This window comes from Geospiza fortis, unplaced genomic scaffold, assembly GCF_000277835.1.
Source record: "Geospiza fortis unplaced genomic scaffold, GeoFor_1.0 scaffold173, whole genome shotgun sequence".
Taxonomy (NCBI): Eukaryota; Metazoa; Chordata; class Aves; order Passeriformes; family Thraupidae; genus Geospiza; species Geospiza fortis.
This window is the reverse complement of record NW_005054334.1, coordinates 3,619,752-3,626,341: the sequence shown is the minus strand read 5'-3', so window position 1 is coordinate 3,626,341 and position 6,590 is coordinate 3,619,752. Positions and strand designations below refer to the sequence as shown.

Sequence of the window (6,590 nt, the reverse complement as noted above, 5' to 3'; positions counted from 1 at the left end):
GGGGTCCAGGTAATTCATCTCTTCTGTGCAGCAACTCCTGTTCTAGTTTCTCTATTGGTTCTCCATTGAAAACAGAGAATTAATGTTGCTCTAGGGAGCTCTTTTCCTTTTATTTCTGCACTTGAGTTGGCAGAAAGACTGAAAAGCAGCAACACTTTTGGTTCATCACTCTCCTATAGGGAAGCCTATGTGCATGAGAAAGGTCATACCGGGGGAAAGGAGAACTGGAATCTCTAGCAAGAGATCTGGACATTGTCAGGCCAGGGTCTGATTCTTCTCTCCATGACTTGTGTAAACAGGAGTAATTCCCTCATCACCAGAAGAATTTCACTGGTACAAGCGAAAGGAGGCTAAGCCTTGGTTCCCCATGAGATGAAGAGGTGGAGAAAAGAGTTGGTGCAGAATGGTGGGAGCTGGATTGTGACACAGCTGAACAGGGAGAGCCCTAGCCCACAGCTCAGTAGTTCCAGCTCTGCTACAGCCACTTGAGTAAGCCTGGGCCACCACTTCACATTCACTTCCCCCACCTGGGAGAGGGGACAGCAGGCTTCTGTGTGTGGCATTTCAGGAGCTGGGGACAAGGGGCACCGAGCAGTGTCTTGAGACTGGGATTCCCACGCTTAGCACTACGAGGGCTCTGATTATCCCAGGATTCTCCTGCCCAGCCTAAAGTTCCCAGGGTAGAAAAGATGCAAACCCATGCAAATCCCAGCTCTGGTTCAAGCTGTTCAGGGGAAAAAAATAGAGGAGGTCAAAAGTCCTCCCAGGCTTCTAATCTGGCTCTTTGGCACAAATATTTCCAGAGGAGAAAAGGGGATAGGAGGGGAGTTGCAGGGGGCGAAAGGTTACATTTTCTAATGCTGTGTCTGGTTTTGTTTCACTTCCAGGTTTATTTAATATATTTGCTGTATAGCCCCCATGGGGTCCTTGGAATGATAACTTTTCCTCTTTGTCCATCTGCCTCGACGTCTGATTCAGACGGCAATTGGTGCTTCCCTTTCCATCAGTGGACCTTCTCCCACCAAAGCCTCCCTCTCATTTATTAGCATAATTTTAAAGTTTAACACACACACACAGAAGGACAAGGATGACCTACATATATATATGAGAAAAGAACAAAGTACAAATAAAACCGTGAATGCCAACAGCCACAACTTGCGATGAGAACAGGACAATTCCTTCCCTGCTACGGAGGACAGGATGGAAAATGTGAAAAGGAAAGCGGGTCCAATTTCTTCCGAGAAAAGGAGAAAAACAGATGGACAGAGGCCAGAAGGGGAATATTCTCCCTTTCCCTCATGCTTCTGGTAAGGCTGGGAGGGCCAGCTGAGATCTACTCTTGCGTTGGACCTACTTTTTGGCAACAGGCAAATCTCAGACTGCGAGCGGTGACCAATGATGGAAAATGCACTAAGGACTTTCATCGCCCTACCTGGACAGATCTATATTTTTAACGTGCGTGTGTATATTTTATTTTTAAAAAGAAAAACCAAAACCACTAAGGTATACAACATCTCGGGGAACAGAACAAACAAGCAAAGAAGCAAAACAAAGAAGCCAAATGCATTCCCCCACTCCCTCTTTCCCCTGCTCCTGGTGCTGACTGGAAGGTGTTTGGATCGTGGGGAAGGAGCACAAGCCGGCAGAATCGTCTCCACGCCCCCGGCCCCTGCCAAGGAGAGCCATCTTTGCACATGCTGGTGGAGAATTCAACTTTCCAGGCTCGGACTCAAATTATTTTTTAAATTCACTCTGGATGTGTGTGTGTGTATATGTGTGTGTGTGTATATATAGATATATACGTGTGCATGTGTGTGCGTGTGTATGTGTATTTATACATACATATATAAAAATATATATATATATGTTCTTAAATGGGTTTCATTCCCCAGTGGCAGGAAGCTCAGAGGCACGTGGGTGCATCGGCTTCGCTGGGCTGGCGGAAAAGCACACTGTTACTGCAACGTGCCTGCAAGGCCAGGGACAGGGACGGGGCAGGCAGAGGCATCATCTGATCCCTCTCTTTCTTGTTACACTTTTCTCCCACTCTGCACCAACCCCCCCACTCCCCAGCACAACTTCCTTGCAGGGGGTGAAGTGGCACCACAACAAAACCAAGGACAGCCAAACTTAGAAGCATGACTTAATCTCAGTGAGCTGTCCTTGCCTGCTCTGTGGTCTTGAAAGCAGAATCGTGTCATTCCCATGAGGTCTTTAACCCCTTCCTGGATGTCCTGCACTCTATGCCTCCACTAATCTTTCCCTGCCAATGTTCCCAATCCACTTAGCTTGGAAGTTGATCCATGATGTGGACAGCTCTGTGTAGGTATAGAGAAAGAAATGAGGATGGTCTTCACAGCTGGCAGCAGCCATCTGAGACAGAAATGAGCTCCTCTAAGTGAGGAGGACTCAGAGAACAACTAGAGGGTCATATGCAGAGTTCCTCCTGGGCCACTGCCTGTCTTTGAGGAGGGAGGAGGACTGTGTGGGCAAGGGCTGGTTTTGCACAGGTAATAGTCAGTAACCATTGGCAGAATTGTTCCATACGATGGGAATTCCCAGCATCACCTTAGAGTCAGGGTCTTGGATTGTGCTGTGCTGGGTGCTGCATACATGAAGAAAATGCCTGCCCAGAGCAATCACATGGCACTTCTCCCCTTGCATACACACCCCTGGGGTAAAGCTCTGGAGGGAGATGGGGAAAGTAGCCAAAGCCACAGCCTGGGAGCTGTTACAAGTTGTGGAGGGAGCCAGTCCTCACCTCCTGCAAGCCCAGAGCACTTCTCATACCACTGCCAAGGCAGCACGTTGCTCCCTCCCTCCAGCCCCAAGCCCTCAAGTCTTAAGACACTTTCTTACCCTGTTCCAAAATCTGTTTCTTTTGGTTTGTAAATATGGTGAGGTTTTATTTTATTTTAAATTTTTTTGCCTTTTTTTAAATGTAAGATTAATTTATACTCAGTACTGTATTTAAAGTTGTAAAAAAAAAAAAAAAAAAAATGGAAATCACCTCTTGAACAGCATTTTCTCTTTCTTTTGTGAGCTGAATGAAAAGATGAAAAGCAGAGGCCAAACCAGCTCACTACAGGGCACAGCAGGATTTCCAGGGCCTCCAGTTTCCTTTTTGGGACACTTGTTCTGAGATTGCAGAGAGAAGCAACCAAAGCTGGGAAAGTCCTGAGAGCCCACGCACAGCCCTGCCCATGGCCAGCCATGCTGTGCTCCTGCTTCCTCACTTGGGCTGGTTTGAAATCACTCAGGTGCTGGGATTTTGTCTTGAAGAGGTCCCCTTCTCCTCAGCTGCTCTGCTAGGACACCCGGCCAGAATTTCCCTGTGCTTTCATCCCATCTCCGGATTCCTCTGCTTTGAAGGGCTTGGGACAGTGGGTGCTGTTTACACTTCCCAAAGCTGTACAAACAGTTGGCCCCTTCCCTCCTTAGTCACTTTGTCTAGACAACAGCAGTCCTTCCCTTGGTCAGAGAGGCTGCTGCATTTCCCTTTCCTCCCAGGGAGGTCTCACGCGTCTGCATTTGGGGGCCAGGCTGTGGGGAGCAAAGGCAGGAGCTTTCGTGTGCTTCAATTTTGGCATCCCCCCGGCACATGCACAGCACCCTCAGTCCATGGCTCACTGTGAGGAGCACAGACCCCAGCAGGGACTTGTGCTGCAGTGGTGAACCTGGGGACAGCAGTGTGTAGGAGTAATCCAGGATGTCCTTAAAGGACAAGCTCGACGCTCACAGGTGTGCACCTTGCTGGACATGGTTCATTTTGGGCTGATGACCTGTTTTCTCAGATTCCCCCAAAGAGAGGGAGTAACAGTGAGCTCTATCTGCCCCAAAGAATGAAAACACAGGCAAATTCACAATCCCCACTTTGATTTTCAGAGAATAATTCAGGGAAAAGAAAGATTTTTGGCATGAGACTTCTTTGGGCTTGAGGGCCTGTTAGCAGGGCCTTTGAGAAAAAAAGGGTGCAAAGAGGGGTACAAGGCAAAGGAAACATGGGAGCATCATCCTGGACTGGGGAGTGAGAGGAAGGGCTTGGTGTCCCAGGGTTCAGCACACTGCCTGTCCATGGAGGTCTCCAGGCAGCCCCATTTGCAAGTACAGCCTGTGCTTTTAACAGCTTGCAATGAACTCGTGCTGAAAGGCTGTGAGCCCTGGTGCCTGGAGCCACCCTCTGCGTGGTGTCTGGCAGCTGCTTGTCCAGGGGCTTGTCTGGAGGCTTCTCCAGGGACTTGTCCAGGAGCTTGCCCAGGGCTTGCTGAGGTGCTGCTTGCTCACCACAGCAGCCTGGTGCACATCCAGCACTGCTCAAGGTGGAGCACAGGAAGGAGGGACCTGTGCCACTTCTCAAGGCTGGAGCAGGTGGTTTACACCCACTTCACAAAGCCAGGATTTAATCAGTCCTGGAAATAAATTGTAATAAAGCCAGGAAGTAAATCCTGGCAGCATCTGCTGGAAACTGTCTCCTGCAGCTTGGTGAACCCAGTGCTACAGGTGATCTCAGATGTGCCAGGGAGTTTTGGCAACTGTCTCTGGTTTAATTGCTCAACTGCTACTTTACCTAAAGGCCTGGTCTTGGGATATGTCATTCAACAGGAGGTTCATCTTTTGGTGGAGAAAACACATCCATCCTTCCAGGCAGGGGAGAGAGGCTGCAGCAGTGGATCCCCCTGTGATAGCACAGCTCCTGAAAGCAGCACAGATGTAGGAGAGCAGGGCTAGGGACTATTCAGGTACAAGGACCAAACCCCTGTGTTCTAGAGCCAGACTTCCTGGTTTTTAGCATTGACAGTTTGCAACACTTAATCTGTCTCATGGGTAAATGAAGTGAAAAATCTCTTTGCAAGAACAGACTTGGGAAAACCCTTGACTGCTTATTTTGTTGGTACTTAGGAACACAAAGAGCTTGAACTCTCCTCACACCTGGCTGTGGCTCAAAGGAAGAGCCTTCTCCAGCCCAGCCACGTGTCACAAAGCCCATGCAGGTGCTCTCCTCCCTGGGCTCAGCTCCTGCCTCCCTGGCACAAGCTGTGCCCCCACCATGACAGCCACTGTGTCCTGCCTGCCCAGGATCCAGACCTGGCTGGAGACAGCTCAGTGGAGACCAGTGCTTTCCTTCTTTATCCCAGGGTGGGATAGGGATGCGTTGGAGTTTGCCCCCATCTCATTGTCCATGCACCAATATCTGGCAGGCCCCAGGGATGGAGAAGCCAGCTATGCCAAGAGAAAAAGAGGGTACAAAGAAGGAGGAAAATAGGAAGAATGGAAAACTATTTTGGAAAAAACCCCACAACAAAACCTCGCTGCCTGAGCATGCAGCTGTTCCTCATTCGCCTTCAGCCTGCCCGTGACCAAAGGGTGCTGCCCCTCCCTGATCCACGAGCTGCCCGTGACCAAGTCAACTTGTTGCAGGCTTGGGAATTTCCCATCTTAAAAGACACTGCAGGGAAGCCAGGCAGCCTCAGCTGTTTGTGGATTTTGTGACAGGGCAGAGTGAAAAACTGAGTGCTAAGAGGAGCAGGAGGTAACCCCAAATGCTGTGGCCTCCCTGCAGGGAATGCAGACAAGGGTTAACGCAAGGAGTTAATAGGCACAGAAGTGGATCAGTGAAGCTCTTGGCAGAGGAGCCAGAAGATTAAAAATAACAAAATATAAAATTATGGCAGGGCTCACCTATTATTTTTTTTCCTCCCCAAGTCAGGCAGATTCCACATAGGACTCTGGCATGATGGACTGTCTTGGATTCACAGCAAAGTCTGGAGTAAAGGCAGCCTCAAGGGAAACAAGCCCCTTTTTTATTACTTTGTTATTACTATCTCAATAAAGCTGTTTGCAAGGGATTAAGCAGCAACCCAAACACGGCAGGGACCCAGGCAGCAGGGAGTTTGTGGTTTGACAGTCGATGCACTTTTCAAAATGTTTGCTGTGAATTTTTTTTGCACATGCTGCAAAAATTCAATGGATGGTGCAGGAACACCAGGCAAGCAGCTTGGCCTTAGGTCTTGTCCCAGCAGCTTTGGAAACTCCCAAGTTCCCAAATGTCCCGAACTTTGGTCCTGGCCAAAGCTGACCAATGCAGTCAGTGAAAGCAGGCTCTTGTCCCCAAACCCAGGCCCTGCTTGGCTGTTTTCTGCATGAAAAGAAATGATTTTTCGGCAGGAGTCTCGGCACAGACCCAGGGAAGAGCAGAGGAGATGGTGTCAGCTACTGTTGGTCTCTTCAAGTGTGAGCAACAACATCAGAGACCAAAGTAAATGGGGTCAGCACAGGAAAAGTGCTGATGAGTGAACCAAGGTGTGCTCCCAGAAAGGAGCCTTTCCTCACACCTGCATCCCCCCACAGAGGGGATTTCAGGACTCCCCAGGCCTTGGGTGGGGATGTCAGCAGGCTTCATGGATGCCAGCAGGTTGGGAGGGTGCTCAGGAGAGCTGATATTTGGACATGCTGGGGTGTTAGCTTCTCCCAGAAAGAGGGGCAGGGGGGTTTGCTGATGCTGCACATGCATGCTTGATGTCTGTGAGGAAAAGTTCTGGGAAGTGCCTGCATTTCTGCAGGGTGCCTGCAATGCCCCCTGGGCATCTCTC

General features: G+C 49.5%; 1 protein-coding gene across 1 annotated transcript in view; it reads left to right on the top strand.

Moving 5' to 3' along the window:
* Window positions 1–2,975, top strand: part of PDGFB (platelet derived growth factor subunit B) — a 12,817-nt gene extending 9,842 nt beyond the window's left edge. Inside the window, exon 7 of the mRNA XM_031057756.1 lies at window positions 888–2,975. The gene's annotated coding sequence lies outside the window, so the exon portion shown is untranslated. The remainder of the gene's footprint in view (window positions 1–887) is intronic.
* The last annotated feature ends 3,615 nt before the right edge of the window (window positions 2,976–6,590 follow it).